General features: G+C 43.2%; 1 long non-coding RNA gene across 1 annotated transcript; it reads right to left on the bottom strand.

Moving 5' to 3' along the window:
- On the bottom strand, positions 2,988-12,008 carry LOC106504853. Its single transcript, XR_001298825.2, has 3 exons — positions 11,848-12,008; positions 6,596-6,745; positions 2,988-4,432 (listed from the first exon to the last, which is right to left on the bottom strand). It is a non-coding gene; the product is annotated as an uncharacterized LOC106504853 (long non-coding RNA).

Here is a 17,013-nt window from a genome sequence, read left to right as displayed (position 1 = left end):
TTGAAAAAGTATAGAGTACCCCCAACTAACAGAAAATCCAGGTGACTTGGATGGGGTGCTGTGAGTCACAGAAGTGATGAGAAATTCTGGGATGCCATCTTATGTTTATAACTTCCATTTCCTCCTCTACAACCAAATTCAAATTGCAAAGAGCAATAGATGACAATGACTATTTGATCAGCATGGTATGATGGAAAAGCATGGCTTTGGGTCAGAGATGTCTGGGTTCAAATTCTATCTCTGTCTCTTACTGGCTTAATGATCTTGGGCAAGTCACTTAACCTTTGAATCTTAATTTCTCCATCTAAGAAATAATTGCCTTTGCAGAGTTGTTTAGGCATAAGGTCCGATACGTGGAAAGGGCCCAACAAAAAATGGTATGGTCACTGTGATGAGGGATTTTTCAGCTGCTACTTCATTGTGCTAAAACATTTCATAGACATAATAAAATGCAAGGCCTGTCTTACTTTATCCTCCCCTCTGATGAAATAAAATTACTTTTAAGACAGAACAAGAACAAATTTTTTTTCTTTTCTTTCTTTCTTTTTTTTTTTTTTTTGGTCACTTACATGGCATGTGGAATTTCCAGGGCCAGGGATCAAACCCACACCCCAGCAGTGAAAATGCCACCTAGGCCACTCCAAGAACACGATTTAAACATAAGACTCTCTGCCCTCTCCAGCCACTATCCCCGCCCCTTTAGGGTGCCGTGTACATCCGTGTTATATTTTAACTAGATCCATTTAAGAGACACAGGAATGATTACTCACAACCCCCTCCTCCCAAAAAGAAATTTCTTCCTGGCACCAGCAACATTCCTTTGTCAATCCTGTAAGGGATCACAATAACCTACAACTCCCCTTGAAGGACTGTGTAAACAGTCAATACGTTACTTTGATGTATAAACCTTTGTCTCAAAAAAAATTATATAATTGTATTTTCTTCTCTAACAGGTGGAACAGTCCTCAAAAGTTTCTGAAAAACTGTCTCCTAGGTTATAATCCTTAGGTTGGCTCAAATAATACTTTCATTTCTTTTCTTTTCTGTTTTTATTTTACTTTACGGCTACACCCACAGCATATGGAAGTTCCTGGGGGCCAAGAATTGAATCCAAGCCACAGCTACCTATGCTGCAGCTGCAGCAACACTGGATCCTTTAACCCATTGCACCTGGCTGGGGATTGAACTCTCCCCTCCACAGTGACCCAAGCTGCTGCAGTTGGATTCTTAACGCACTGCACCACAGCAGGAATTCCACATTCCTCTCATTTCTTTCTTAGATTGACTGTTGATTATTTGTTGCTGTTGTTGTTGTTGACACATCCCTGCAAAACCTGGAGGATCTGAGCCTTTCAGAGAAGCCTAGTGCTTTAAAGCAAGAAGTTGATTTCAAATGAATTTGGGTCAAGGTTGATATCCAACATATCATTAGTGTATTTTAAGACTTGGCGGCATCTGTGAACCATGCTGGGAAGAAAAGGAAATGTAATTCCAAGGGTTAGGAGGTTACCAAGAAGCAGCAGGGTTATAAGGTGGCAGACTGAATCATGACTTAAGAGATTAAGTTTCAACAGGGGAATGGCAGTCTAGGCCAGTTCAATTTCTGGCCTAGAAATTTCAATTTTCCATAGGCTATGAGGCTGTTAATTACCTCAGCATATCATTCGGTTCCTTCGAAGCCTCTATTTTCTAGCCCTTTATGAAGGATATCTTATACATCCCCTCAAGCGCCAGGTAATTGTTTGCCATGAGAGAAGAAATGCACATAAATGTGGGTGGTAGACAGTTGTGATTCCTATCACATGGATAAAGAAGCTAAAAGAGTCCGAGAAGGAGTTCCCGTCGTGGTGCAGTGGTTAATGAATCCGACTAGGAACCATGAGGTTGAGGGTTCGGTCCCTGCCCTTGCTCAGTGGGTTAAGGATCCAGCGTTGCTGTGAGCTGTGGTGTAGGTCACAGACATGGCTCGGATCTGGTGTTGCTGTGGCTCGGGCAGAGGCTGGCGGCTGTAGTTCCGATTGGACCCCTAGCCTGGGAACCTCCATATGCCGCGGGAGCGGCCCAAGAAATGGCAAAAAAAAAAAAAAAAAAAAAAAAGAGTCCGAGAAAAATGATAAACCAGATGTTAAGAGAAGAGAGTGTTTCCTGGTCTAGGAAAGCCTAGGAGCATTCCAATCATAGGTTCAAAGTGATCTCCCTGTAACTGTAACCATTTCTTTTTCTACGTTTGTGTCAATTTGGGTTGGGTTTTGTTACTTGAAACAACAAAAGCCCTATTTTTTTTTTCACTTAAAAAACAGTTTTATTTGTCCCAAGTGGCTACCACTTTTTTTTTTTTTTTCCCACTGTACAGCAAGGGGGTCAGGTTATCCTTACATGTATACATTACAATTACATTTTTCCCCCAGCCTTTCTTCTGTTGCAACATGAGTATAGGCTACCACTTTTTAAAAAACATAGTTATTACAAGAGTTTATAAATATGCACTTCTCCAAATGAATTTCAGAAACTATCACATCTACTCCTTGAAATAACCCTCTTCTCAAAGTATCCTGCATGTACAGCTCCTATAAACATCTTTATTATGTGTGTTTTAAACACTTTTTATATGCACTGCAGTCTAGCTACCGCATCTAATCCCTGAAATAACCCTCTTCTCAAAGTAGCTTGCATAGAATACACAAGGGTTGTATCCATGTATCTTTTTTTCTTCTTATGGCTGAGGACATAGAAGTACCCCGCCAGGCCAGGGAGTGAATCCCATCCACAGCTGTGAGAGACACCACCGCCAGATACCTTAACTATTTTGCCAGGTGGGGGGTTGAACCCATACCTCTGCAGTGACCTGAGCCACTGCAGTCAGATTCTTAACCCACTGCACCCCGGTGAAAATGCCAAAAGTTGTATCTAGTACAGCATATGACACCATGCTTGGTACAAAGCATCAGCTCTGACAAATGATCACCATTATCATTACTCTTTTTTTAAAAATGATTTTTATTTTTTCCGTTATAGCTGGTTTACAGTGTTCTGTCAATTTTCTATAGTACAGCAAAGAGACCCAGTCACACACACACACATATATATATATATACATTCTTTTTCTCACATTATCCTCTGCCATGATCCATCATAAGTGACTAGATACAGTTCCCAGTGCATTATTATTACACTTGTGGTTAGTACCAGTCTATAGGGTCATACCCCTAGCCTCATTGGAAACTCAACTGTCAGTGCAGTCCTCAGAGATAATTTGGGGAAGGTGATAAATCCTGGCCTAAAACTCAATCCTTGTTGCTGGTTCTATCTGTGAAATATACTTTTCCGACTTCTTGCTCTCTCATTCATTCATCCACCCATTCAATATGCCACCAGCTAGGACAAAGAGTTTCCTGTTCATAAAATCAACTGATAACAGGAAACAGGGATTCTTCAACTTCCTTGAAGGAGATGCAGTAGAAGAGAGGGAGAAAATGGATCTGGTGATGGTGGCCTGTGAAGGAAGACCGTCAGATCCCTGCTGTTAGTTTCCTTACTCTTGGTTGTGCTTAGATGGGCTGTTCCTGTGTGTCCACAGCTGATGGGCATTTTACAGGCCTGAGCTGATCCATGTCCTGTCTGACCCCACCTAACCTCACATCAGCCTCCTGGCCCTCTCTGCATTTTGCCTGACTTTAATTACCCTGTAACAGCTGCGGCCTCCTTCCCTGCTGTTGCCCCAGACCAGGCTTGGTTTTCCGGCTGACTTCATGATTGCAGGCATCTAAAAGGTGGGAAGACAATTTCTGCATGTCTTTGTGGGGGCCTTTTTCCCTCAGAGCATGACCCCTCTGAGTGAGTTTCAAAGTCTCTTTTTCATCATCCTTGCTCATTGCAATGGCGTTTTCTGCTATTAGAGCTCACCACTGCCAGAGACTGTTGAAGAAGCAGTACATGTCTCATAAGGAATGTGTCCTTGGATGTGGCTCACTTTCATCAGGCAGGGAACCAAACCACTACTCATCCCGCCTCTCCTGAGAGCCACAGCCATGGAAGTACAAACTGCTTGGAGAAATTCAGCGGCTGGATTCACTTGCCAGAAAATGCCCCAGGAAAGGCATCCAGTCAAGGAGTGGCCCAGGGTCAGTGCCGTGGCATCAGCCACTGCTCAACCTTCAGGGCTGAGGCCTCTTTTCAGGGCTCCATCAGTGGCCTTGGGGAAGGTATTGCTGGGGGCCTTTTGGGGGTGGGACAAGGGAAGAGCGAGTGCTCCTGGGCCTGTGGACTGTGGATTCCTGATGGCCCAATGCCATCCTCAGGACTGGAGAACGTTCTACTTGCAGGAGTGGGGCTGAGGCAGGAGGATCCCAGGCGGGTCAGATGGCAGAGAGAGGCCTGTTTGCTTGAAGCAGTCTGAGACCACATGGCCAGGATGGAGAATCAAAATGAGCCCCTAAACAAACAACATCATTGGAATGGAATAAAGCTTGAGGAATGGGTCAAGGAGACTTGTTCAAAATGAAGGATGTGAACAGCAAGTTTATGAGGAGCTCCCCCTTTCCTGTGGGGCTTGCATGATTCTGGGGGTGAGTATGAGGCCTTCAAAGAGCTGCACAGCCTGCACAGATGGAAGGCTGAGCCTGGAATCTGCCCCCTTTTTGCTTTTAATGTGTGAGGAGGGATGGCAGAAAAAAGATCGGAGGAAACAGCAAAATGACTGTCAGCCAAAGAAGCCACAGAGTAAACAAGGCTGGCCCCTTTGCCTGTGTAACCCGCTCATCATCCAGGTGGGCAGAGCCACTGTGAGGCAGAGCTCCTGAGACAGCCTGCCTCCCACAGTACTCATCAACTGCATGGGGCCTGCCGATCTTGGCCTTGGCCTGAGATTTTATTTTATTTATTTACTTTTTAAATTTAATTAAAAATCTTTTATTAGAGTATAGTTGATTTACAGTGTTGTGTCAATTTCTGCTGTACAGCATAGTGACCCAGTCATACATATATATACATTCTTTTTCTCATATTATCTTCCATCGTGTTCTATCACAAGAGATTGCATATCTTCCTGTTCTGTACAGTAGGATCTCATTGCTCATCCTTCTTTTTTTTTTTTTTTTTTTTTTTGCTCTTTAGGGTTGTACCTGCTGCACATGGAAGTCTTCTGGCCAGGGGTTGAATCGGAGCTGCAGCTGCTGGCCTGCACCACAGTCACAGCACCATGGGATCCAAGTCATGTCTACCACCTACACCACAGCTAGTGGCAACACCAGATCCTTAATCCACTGATTGAGGCCAGGTATTGAACCCAAATACTCACGGATACTAGTCAGGTTCATTACTGCTGAGCCACAATGGGAACTCCTGCTTATCCATTCTAAATGTAATCATTTTTTAAAACTAAACTCTTCCTGTCTTTAAACCCAGGTAGCTAGCAGTATAAACTGGTTTACAAATCGGTTAAACCACCTGCCGATTTGTAATTTGGGACTTTATTCTAAGCTTGGAAAAGTTGAATGTACTTACCATAGACCAGACACCTGCAATAAGAGGGGAGGAAAAAAAAGTTTTCCACTGTTTAATCAAGCTGAAGACGGAGGTTCAAGCACCTGATTTCCATTGCGCCATTTACCAGAAAAGCAAAAGCAAAGAGAAAATGGATCTTTGAAACTAGAAGTGTCTTCAAGGATGGTGAATGTTGCTAAAGAAAAAAAAACCTATAAAGTCACGGTGTCTGCTGAAACAATAATATGGCCTATTTGTTCATCTGAGCCCCTTGAAGGATTTGCTGGAAGCTGGGTCTGGGGTGACTTGAGAAGAGGGTACTGAATGGCTCATATCAAATTGAGAAGAGAATTTGGATGCAGGGGTGGTGGTGACTGGAAAGAGGGGAGAGGAGAGGAGGGGAGAGGCCTGAGCAAAGCCAGGATGTCCGGGCCGGGAGTGGGTTGTGCAAGCCTGCCGGTGCAGATCTGGTGTCTCAGGACCTTTGAGAACAGACCGTGCACCTGAGTGTCGGCTGGTGACAGGCAGCCTGTCACGCCTCCCCGCAGGAGTCTCCTTTGCACAGTTGGCTTCTCAGGGTCACAAGTGAAGAGGCTGGTCCTGGTGAATAACACCAGGGCCAGGATAAAAGAGCAACCCCAAGGGCAGAATGAAGGGTTGTAATTCAGGAGGCTGGGAATCAGAGCTGAAGATGCTGTGGTGCAGTTCTTCCCGCCCCACCCCATTCACAGGAATCTTGGGGGAGCCCTGGAATTTCTGCAGGACTTGGAACTGGGTTTGAACCTGTCTTATCTAGATCTTAAAGGGGCAAGGCTACCCAGCTGATGTTAGGGCCACATTCCAAGTGACATTTATTAAATGAAGGAAATGATTAAGATTATGCATTTTCCTCAGGCCTGTACTCTGAACTATATAACCAGTTTATGGGCATGTGGAAGGGGTTGAACCCACAGGGAGAGTCGCTTATTTTAATATAATGAGTGGCTAGCATGAGGGGGTTTGTTGACTTGCTGCTTCAGACAAATGACTTACTGGGAATTCAAGCTCTGAGCCGAAGGCCACCAGACTTCACTTTCTCAGTGATGCGACTTTGGCGAGTTGTGGGAACACTGACCTTGATATTTGTCCAGGGAGGTGCTGGGCTTTGGTCCCAAACCATGCAACTGGAGGCTCTGCTGATTTTCCATTTCTGAACTGCTCACAGCTCAGTGAAGTCACAGGTTTTGAAGAGTTAGAGCGTTCTTTGGCAGAAATAAGCTGTCATCTTGGAAAAAAATTTAATAAGTCTGAATCGTGTTCAAAGTTTCTGTGGCCCCTGCGGGGATTTTAGGAAGGGCTTTCCATCCAGTTCAGTCATGTCCCAGAAAAACTGGTTTCCTTAGTTATGAACATTAATTTAAACATCCTGAAGGTAAATGCACGAGTGCATTTTGCACCCAGTGCATGGACCAGGGAGTTAACAGCAGGGCTTTAGTGTGGGACTGGGCAGAGGAGTCTGTCGGGACTGAAATCCTGGCTAGGCTCCACTCTCCCAGCTGTGCACCCTAGAGGGGGGCTACATCTGCTAGGGAGGAAGGGATGCCTTTTTCTAATGTGCCTGCACAGACGGGGCGCCCTTCCCTAATTCATGCCAGGGTGGGCTCTAAGCAGGCAATTGAAGGCCCTTAGCAAGTGATTCTGCATGGTGTGGGCATCACCATCTCCCTCTGGCTATTCTGAGATGGCGATCTGGGCAGATATCCCCATGCAGGTGACGAGGCACAGGAAACTTGGATGTGCCTCAATATGGATCTCTGGATGGATCCGTTCCCAGTTGGCTAGGGAAAATTAAAATACCTAGCAGACTTATTATTTAACTCTGGATGGCAAACCTCCAGATATTCCTGAATTAGCACAGACTCGCCTTATCAATACATTACATTTGCAAGAGCTTAAAGATAAGAATAGATTACATCCATGTAGCAGTCTCAGGGTCTTTGGAGTTCTGGAAGTGAGCAGATGCCAATGGACACCAGACTGTAAGCCCCACATGAGGGCATGGGCCTGATTCTATCATAATCAATGCTGTACATCCTGCCTTTAGTACAATGCTTGCCGTATAGTGTGTGCTCATTCAATATATTTGAGTTGAAGGGTGCATGAATGCTGTGCCTTAGAGGTAGGCCAGAGCAGAGGAGAAAAGGTAAATTAAAATAATCCCTTCCTGGAGTTCCTGTCATGGCACAGCGGAAATGAATCCAACTAGGAACCATGAGGCCTGGCCTTGCTCAGTGGGTTAAGGATCTGTCATTGCCATGAGCTGTGGTGTAGGTTGCAGACGTGGCTCAGATCTGGCGTTGCTGTGGCCAGCAGCTACAGCTCTGATTAGAAACCTAGCCTGGGAACCTCCACATGCTGCAGGGGCAGCCCTAAAAAAGCCAAAAAAACCAAAACCAACTCAAACCCTTCCTTTTTTTTTTTTTTTTTGCTTTTTAGGGCTGGACCCATGGCACTTGGAAGTTCCCAGGCTAGAGATCCAATTGGAGCTGCAGCCGCCAGTCTACTCACAGCCACAGCAACACTGTGGTATCTGAGCCTCATCTGTAACCTACACCACAGCTCACTGCAATGCCGGATCCTTAACCCACTGAGCAGGGCCAGGGATCGAACCCTCATCCTCATGGTTACTGGTTGGTTAGTTACCACTGAGCCACAATGGGAACTCCAAAGCAATCCTTTATTTAACAGGACTTTTCAAAGGGAGTTACACTGTGGTGCAGCAGAAACAAGTCTGACTAGTATTTATGAGGATGTGGGTTTGATCTCTGGCCTTGCTCAATGGGTTGGGGATCTGGCGTTGCCGTGAGCTGTGATATAGATCACAAGCACAGCTTGGATACTTTTCAGGGATCTGGGTTTTGCATTAGTAGTAGAGCTAAGAGTTGATAAAATTTTATAAAATTACATGTTTATATGTATTTAACTCTAAGCATCTTTATTGATGTTAGAGTTGCCTAAGAAACGTGTGTCTAGGGCATTCACTATTTTATTTATCAGATTTTATTGAGTCTCTACTGTGCCTGACACTAGGAAGATGCAAATGTCCAAGACACAGTGTGTGCCCTCACACTGCAGACGGGTGTAGTGGAGGAATGAGCACTAGAATATATGTTTCCAATAATGGGTGCCAAGTGCCATGGCAGAAAAGTCCAGGGTTCAAATGGGAGGCACATTAAACCAAGCCTGAATGAAATGAGGGAAGCTTTCCTAGAGGAACTGGCTTTTTAAAATCTCTCTCAACATATATGTTCCTTTGGATTGGGGGTTGTGGGGCATATGTCTTTTTTACTGTTTCAGCCTCTGAAGGTATAGTCCTCTAGTGATTCTGCCCTGGGCTTGGCCACTGCTCCTTCTGAGGAGAGCTGCTTCCACCTGGGAGAAACCTACACCTGAAGAAACTTTACCACTTCCTTACCTGCAGCTGCCACTTGACCCCACTGCAGAGGAGACCAGAATTATGCTAATATATGTTCCTTCCAAAACAGGCCAAAATTTGTTGAAAAGATCCTGTATACCAGGATTTCTCAATTAAACATAGTATCCACTTGTTTAAATGTTCTTGCCATAATGTGTTCTGATTCTCAACTGGCCATATTTTCGGATTAAGAAATCTGACTTTGGGGAGTTCCTGTCGTGGCTCAGTGGTTAACGAATCTGACTAGGATCCATGAGGTTGTGGGTTCAATCCCTGGCCATGCTCAGTGGGTCAAGGATCTGGTGTTGCCGTGAGCTGTGGTGTAGGTCACAGACGCGGCTCAGATCCTGAGTTGCTGTGGCTCTGGTGTAGGTTGGCAGCTACAGCTCCGATTTGACCCCTAGCCTGGGAACCTCCATATGCCGCGGGAGCAGCCCTAGAAAAGGTAAAAAGAAAAAAAGAAAAAAAAATAAGAAATCTGACTTTGATGTTGTGAAATTTAGGATTTTCCTTTCAAGAATAAAAATTCAAATAACTTGTAATTCCATTCTTGGTGTTTAATTTTGTGAAGAACAAGACAGGATGACATTTACAAAAATGGACCCCTCTATCCTAGTTGGTGGTAGCAAATAAAGAGCAAATATTTAGAGTTCTCTTCTGGTGCAGTGGATTAAAGATCTGGCATTGTCACTGCAGTAGCTTGGGTCACTTCTATGGTGTGGCTTTGATCCCTGGCTTGGGAACTTCCACATGCTGTGGGCAGCCAAAAAAAAAAAAAAAAAAAAGGGAAAAAAGAGCAAAAATTAGATTTGGGTTTAGAAAATATCTATCAGTTGAATAAAAATGGTGTCATTTTAAATAGAGTTCACCATACATATATAATTATCTGTTAGTTTCGCCCACATCCTGTTCTCACTTAGGATGAATTTTGGAGGGGAGCAAATTTGAATTAATTGGTTATTAAAATGAGGGGCTAATAATACTCTAGATAGCAGGTGGAACTCAAGGCACTTATTGGTTGGTTCATAGAGAGCTTGGCTGCTTGGAGAGATAGGACTGTGGTAAGAAGTTGAGGTGGGAAAATAAGACAAGATGGTTTACAGAGAATCCAGTTACCTAGGGATCATCTCCATCTGGATGATCCTTGTATAATTCAGACTCAACCCTAACCCTAAACCTAAACCCACCATCTTCTGCCTTCAACCGTCTCTGTCTCCTGTGCCCCTATCCTGGTAAAAGATATCACCATCTATCCAGTTGCCCAAAGTAGAAACTTGGTAAGTGCACACCTAATTGTCCCTCACTTGCTTAAAACCTTTCTGTGGTCCTACACTATCTTCCAGTTAATGTAAAGATCCCCTGGCTCACACAGCCATTCAAGAACAGATCCTGGGGAGATCTGGCCAGCTTTGTCTGTTGCCCACCTCAACTTCCCTGCCAGAGGCAGCCTCCTTCCATTCTTTGACTACTCCTTGCTCCCTCTTGCCTCTAGGCTCTTTCCCAAATTGGCCCCTATTTGAAATGCTTACTTGTCTTTTAGATTTCAACTTAAATGTGACTTCCTCTATGAAAGCTTTCTCTGAGTTCCTCCAGATCTCACTAGGTTTCCCTGATATAGGCTCCCATACTAGATATCTTCTATCACAGCCCTTTTCTATGTTGTCATTGCTTGTCTAAACTAAGTCTTTAAGCCGGTGATGAAGCAGGGGCCTTCTCTGTCTCATTGTTACATAGTTAGTGATTACCTTGTGGCTGGCGCTCAATAAATGTTTGTCTCTAGGTCCTGAGAGTTCAAAAGGGCTGACTGCCTGCAAAAAGATTGGATAGCGAAAGACACTGGTATATGGAATGCTTGGCCAAAGGGGACCTGCTGTATAGCACAGGGAACTCTACCCAACATTCTGTGAAAATCTCTATGGGAAAAGAATATGGAAAAGAATGGATGTGTGTACATGTATAATTGAATCACTTTGCTATACTGCAGAAGTTATCATGACATTGTAAATCAACTATACTTAAACAAAACTTTAAAAGATGAAAAAAATTAAAAAATTTAAAGGAATTTTATTCCCAACCCTATCTCTATTCTTTGCAGTTCTATCTCCCAAATGCAAAGTTTTGACAGTGAGTATGTATAATGGGACAGCCTGGGATGGTAGAAAAAGCCCCAGTCTTGGCCAACATTTGTTAAGCTCTTCCGACATGCCAGGCTGTGTCTTAAGCACATTACACATATTCACTCATTTAATCTGCAGAACAGCTCTGTTGGGTAAGTACTGCTATCTTCATGTAGCAAATGAGGAAACTGAGGTGCAGAGAATAAGACCCCATTCAAATCCTTGCAGATTAGCTGCGTGACCTTGGGCACATGACCTCTCCTTCAGGATTTTCATCTCTTGAGATATAAAATGGAGATAACACTGCTGACAACTTGACTTTCTATTTTTTTGTTTTCTTACACACCTTATATATTACACATTGGCTTTCCAGAGGTCAGGTCTGAAGGCTGCTGATAGATTGCTGTACACCAGTGGACCAAAGGACGTGAGCTGAGGCACGGTGATGTTCCAGACCACTGGCCGTCAGTACAGCTCTAGCAGCATAACTAGTATGTCTGTTCGATGAAATATTTTTATTGTCATTTTCTCTTAATATATTATAAAAATGTGTGGAAAATGAAAAAAGTTCTGATGCTAGGGGTTAGTCAGAATAAGTAACAATTATTCAGCACTGTGTCAGTTATTAAACAAATGTTTCTCAGCTGCAAACCCATTCTTCTATAATCTGCTTTGTGAATGGGGCTGGGACTTTGCAAACCACATTTTTCCTTGGCCAGCTGCTTCCTTTTAGTCTCTGTCAATAAGGGATGTTGGAGGGAAATTGCAGGACTAGATGGAGAAGAAGGGACTTACCCTTTCCTCTTTGCTTCTGGTTTATTCTTATTGACTTCCAGTTCCTGTTGTCAGCATCCAGGAATGCTGCTCCTTCTCTCTGGCAAAAGTAGTTTGTTCCAGCAGCAGTGTGTTATGGGCTGAATTGTGCTCCCCTAAAATTCATATACTGTAGTCCTGACACCGCCCACCCCCCCACCCCCCCTCCCATCCCCGCTGCCAAGTACCTCAGAATGTGACTCTATTTGGAGATAGGGTCTTTAGAGAGCTAATCAAATTAAAATGAGGTCATTAGGGTGGGTCCTAATCCAATATGACTGAGGTCCTTAGAAGATGAGGAAGTTTGAACCCAGAGGATACGGAGATAACTGCAAAGGGAAACGGATGTGAAGAGATAATAGGGAGAAGATGGCCATTTATAAGCCCAGGACAGAGGCCTTGAACGGATACTTCCTTTACAGGTTTCAGAAGAAATTCACCCTGCTAACTTTAATTTTAGACTTGTAGCCTCCAGAACTGTGAGACAATACATTTCTATTGTTTAAGTCACCCAGTCTGTAATGCTTTATTATGGCAGCTCTAGCAAATAACAACATACAGTTCGATCCAGTTTGAGGTTTTACCAATTTACAAAGCCAACCTCACAGCAACCCCATGAAACACCAGCACTGCTGGCTGGCACCCCTTCCTCAGAAGTCTGAGTCCCAATCCATTGGGACTCTCTTCCAAACCTCTAAATTTTAATCACTCCAACCTCTTCCCTTGGTTCCCCCAACCTGTGAATTGCTTCCTGCTGTTGCTACCTTTGTGATAGTTTAGTGTTCTATTTTTGCCTTAGCAGTTGCCTTATTGTCTGGTTAAACATTCTCTAGATTAAATTCTCCCAGTTAAAGTGACAGGAGCCCTGGAGGCATGACCCTGGCCCAGCAGGAGCTGAAGAGGTGGGGCTGCAGTCCCAGGGGGTCAGGAAGGCTGAGCCTGAGCCTAAGAGGATTCTTCCTGCGGCTTAAGATCTAATGGAATTTGCCTTGCTGGGTTTTGTACTTACTTGGGACCTATCACTCCTTCTTCTTTCCTAAATCTCCATTTTGGAATGAGAATGCCTATCCCACCACTGTATTTTGGAAGCATAGAACTTGTCTGGTTTCACAGGTCCACACCTGGAGAGGAGTTTTATCTCAGGATCACTCCTACCTCTAGTCTCACCTACATCTGACTTAGCTATTTACTTATTTATTTATTCATTTGTTTATTTATTTATTTATTTATTTATTTTGCTTTTTAGGGCTACACCCACAGTATATGGAAGTTCCCAGGCTAGGGGTTGAACCAGAGCTACAGCTGCCAGCTTACGCAACAGCCACAGCAATGAGGGATCCAAGCTGTGTCTGTGACCTACACCACAGCTCACGGCCAAGCTGGATCCTTAACCCACTGAGCGAGGCCAGGGATCAAACCTGCATCCTCATGGATACTAGTTGGGTTGGTTACTGCTGAGCCACAATGGGAACTCCCTGACTTAGCTATTTAGATGAGAGTTTGGACTTTAGAATTGATGCCAGAATGAATTACACTTCTGGCGCTGTTGGGATGGAGTGAATGTATTTTCCATGCAATAAGGACATGGATGTGGGGAGCCCGGGGGTGGAATGCTATGGACTGAATTATGTCCCCACAAAATTCATATATTAAAAGCCCTAATCCCCAATGTGACTCTCACAGAGAGTGTGACAGAGAGATCCTTTCTGGCATAGCCTTCTCCACACTGTATTAGGTACCTCTCCTCTGATGCCAGGGACAAGAACTATAGAGCTCACAAATTCAGCACAGTTGAGACTAAGATGGTGATGTCTGAAGCAAACAGAGTGGTGGGTTTTGTTTTCTCCTTTGAATGTACATTGGACTTAAGCCCATTTTGCTGAGTATTTAATTGTTAAGGAAAAGAACTAAACTGAGAAACAGAAAAAAATATTGAAAATATATAATATTGGGTCTGAAAGACTTCATATAATTTAAAGTATTGAATTTTCTCCTAGTAGCCTTCATGGGCCACATGCTATTCAGAGCTTTTCTGTTCTCTTGTTGGCCTCATTAGGCTGGGGATCCTTGAGGCAGAGCTAGGGGATATTCTGTCCCTTCTGTATCCCCTCATGTCTAGCACTGTGGCTGGCCCATACTTGGCATTTAATAAGCATTGATTAAAGTTAAACCTAACATTCTGGAAAAGGACCCATTTCAACTCCCCATCCTCAGGGTCACCTTGGACTTGTCCATGACCCCGGGACAGAGCCCTCAGGGGAAGAGGCAGCCTAGCGCACAGAAGCACAGAAGGGTGTGATTTATCAACCTCAGACAAAGAAAAGATTTTCCATTGAGGTGGATTATTTTGAGAGGGTTAGACATGATTTACATGTCAGACAGTCAGACAGTGGCCAAAAACACACATGGTTCTCACGTCTGGAGGGAATTTTTGTCTCTGCTCTTCCTTGCGTAGGGCTTGAAACTTTCGTTTTTTAATAATAGTTGTTATTTATTTAGCACCATGGTATGTCAGGTTTGGTGCTAAGGACTTTGCATAGCGAGCTCTCATTTGATGTCCCCAAAATACTACGAGGTGGGTACCCCATTTTGTAGGTGAAGAATCTGAGAGTCTGCAAAATTAAGCAACTCGTTAAGGCCACACTGTGGGTAATGCAATAATTGGCATTAAAATTCAGGTCTTTCTACCTCCAGACTTCGGCCCTTTCCAATGGTCTTTTGCTTTCCTGCTCAAGCAGAGCCCTTAGGCCCTTAGAATGGGGTGACAGAGATCCTGATTCTCTCCACAATGGGACCCTTTCTCCAGGTAGAAGCATGCAAATCCCAATTATTGCTCTGGGAAAGCGATGGGTAAGTTTTCCAGCCCCCAGTTTGAATTAGTTACCATCATCCTTCTATACACCATATTGAAGGAGGCAATTTGCAAAGAGGCGGTGTGAGATTAAGAACTGAGCAGGGACCTCTACTTCTGAGTGCTGTCCCCCTCCATATCTCCTGTATTTGTCCCTGGAAGGGTTGGTATGATGATTAACTATGCTATGGTTAGACTATTGGTTATATATGGCACCTTTTAATAATATTTTATCTTCTCATTTATTATATCCACAGTGCTGAGCAGCAGGGCTATTCACCCAGACTGGGGATTATCTAAAAGTCCTTCCTCAATGCCTTTCATATGTATTAAAATATTTCTACATTTTCTTTTTAAGAATCATAAAAGATCAGAGTTACTGAATCATATTTATCATATCAGGTTTCCAGTATGTTAAGGTTAAAAGAATTTAGGTTAATTCAGGAATCTCTGGATAATGTGGATGATACATCCACAGATATACATAAAAGCTTTCCTTGAAATGGAGAGATAGAAAAAGCAGACTTCATTAACCCAATGTTTTCCTTGTTCTTCTCTTATCTACAGTCATCTTGAAATTCGTAGCTTGAAATGTCAAACAGATTTTATCACTTTTTTTCCCCCCCTGGATGCAGTGTCTTAAAGGGTAAGAGGGCACCTGCCTGTTTCAAAATGAAATTGACTAAAAGTCCCTGTCCCTCAACTCCCCTGCCTTTGGTCTTATTCTCAGCTGATAGGGTTTACACGTTAATTCTAACAGTACATCCAGAGGTGACCATCGCTGCAGATTTATTTACTCAGTTGGGAGGTGATTGCAAGATTGAGTCCTTGGGGAAGCCCTGGCAGTGCTACCCCTTGGCTTGCACTAACAGTGTCTGTGGAGCAAGCTGTAGCGTCTTAACTCAGGCATGAGGAAAGTGGTGTCTTTACCAGGATGATCCTTCAGAGTGATTCTGAGCTTACCCTTCACTGCTCATTTCAAGCCTCATTCTCCATCCATGATGAGCTTTTGTGCTCCCTATATATTCCTTGAAACAGTTTAGATTTAAAATATAAAAGAATAGAATAATGAGCTTCCACATACCCTTTGCTTTATGCTTCTCTTTATCCAAACGTTTTGTTTTGCTGAACCATTTGAAAATAAGTGTCAGGTATCATGATGTTTTATCCTCCATAAAGAACAATGTATCTCCTGAGAACAAAGACATTCTCCTATAGAACTTCAATGTCATGATCTTATGTAAGAAATTTAACCTTGGTGGAGTTGTGCTGTGGCACAGCAGGTTAAGGATCTGGTGTTGTCTCTGTGGCAACATGGGTTTGATCCCTGGTGTGGCACAGTGATATAAGGAGTCAGTGTTGCTACAGATGTGGCATAAGGTTGAACGGGGACTTGGATTCAATCCCTGGCTTGGGAATTTCCATATGCTGCCAGTGAGGCCATAAAAATAAAAATGAAAAAGAAAGAAAGAAATTTAACCTTGGTATAATATCATTGAATATAATTCATAGTCACATGTTCCTTAAAATGTCCTTTATAGCTACTTTTTTGGGCAATATAATCAAAGCTTTAACATAACTTTTGTGCTAGATGAATTCACATGTAAATTGAAAATGTTTTACATTGTTTTTAAATATCCCAGGACTCAATTTTGATTAATTTTCTATTTGAAACCCAAGTCCATATTCAATACCATTTCATCTAAGGATATTTTGAAACATGTGACATTTGACCTTAATACTTTTGGAACTCTGGAATATCCTGTGCCTGGTATTGCTAATATATTAAAACCAGAAAAACTCCTTTCTTTTTTTCTTTAGCTGTTGTTGTTGCTTTTTTAAAAACCATGTTAACCATTTTAAAATGCAGAGTTCAATAACTTTAAGTCTATTCACATTGTTGTGCAACCATCCTCCAGAACTCTTTCCATTTTGCAAAAATAAAAACTAAAACCCATTAAACACGAACTCTGAGTTCCTGCTGTGGTGCAGCAGGTTAAGGATCTGGTGTTGCCACAGCTATGGTGCAGGTCCCAGTTGTGCCTTGGATTCAATCCCTGGCCCCGGAACTTACATATGCCGTGGGTGCAGCCAAAAAAACAAAAAGAAAAGAAAAAAAGAAAGAAAGAAAAAGAAGAAGAAAGAAAAAAGAAGAAACCCCACTAACCCACTAACCCACTAACCCCATTTCCTTCTTCCCAGGCCCTGGCAACCATAATTCTACTTTCTGTCCATGAATTTGACTGCTCTAGGTACCTCACGTAAGTGCAATCATGTAGCATTTATCTTTTTGTGAC

This window comes from Sus scrofa, chromosome 13, assembly GCF_000003025.6.
Source record: "Sus scrofa isolate TJ Tabasco breed Duroc chromosome 13, Sscrofa11.1, whole genome shotgun sequence".
Lineage (NCBI taxonomy): Eukaryota > Metazoa > Chordata > Mammalia > Artiodactyla > Suidae > Sus > Sus scrofa.
The sequence above is the reverse complement of the archived record's forward strand: the minus strand, read 5'-3'. Positions and strand labels throughout refer to the sequence as shown.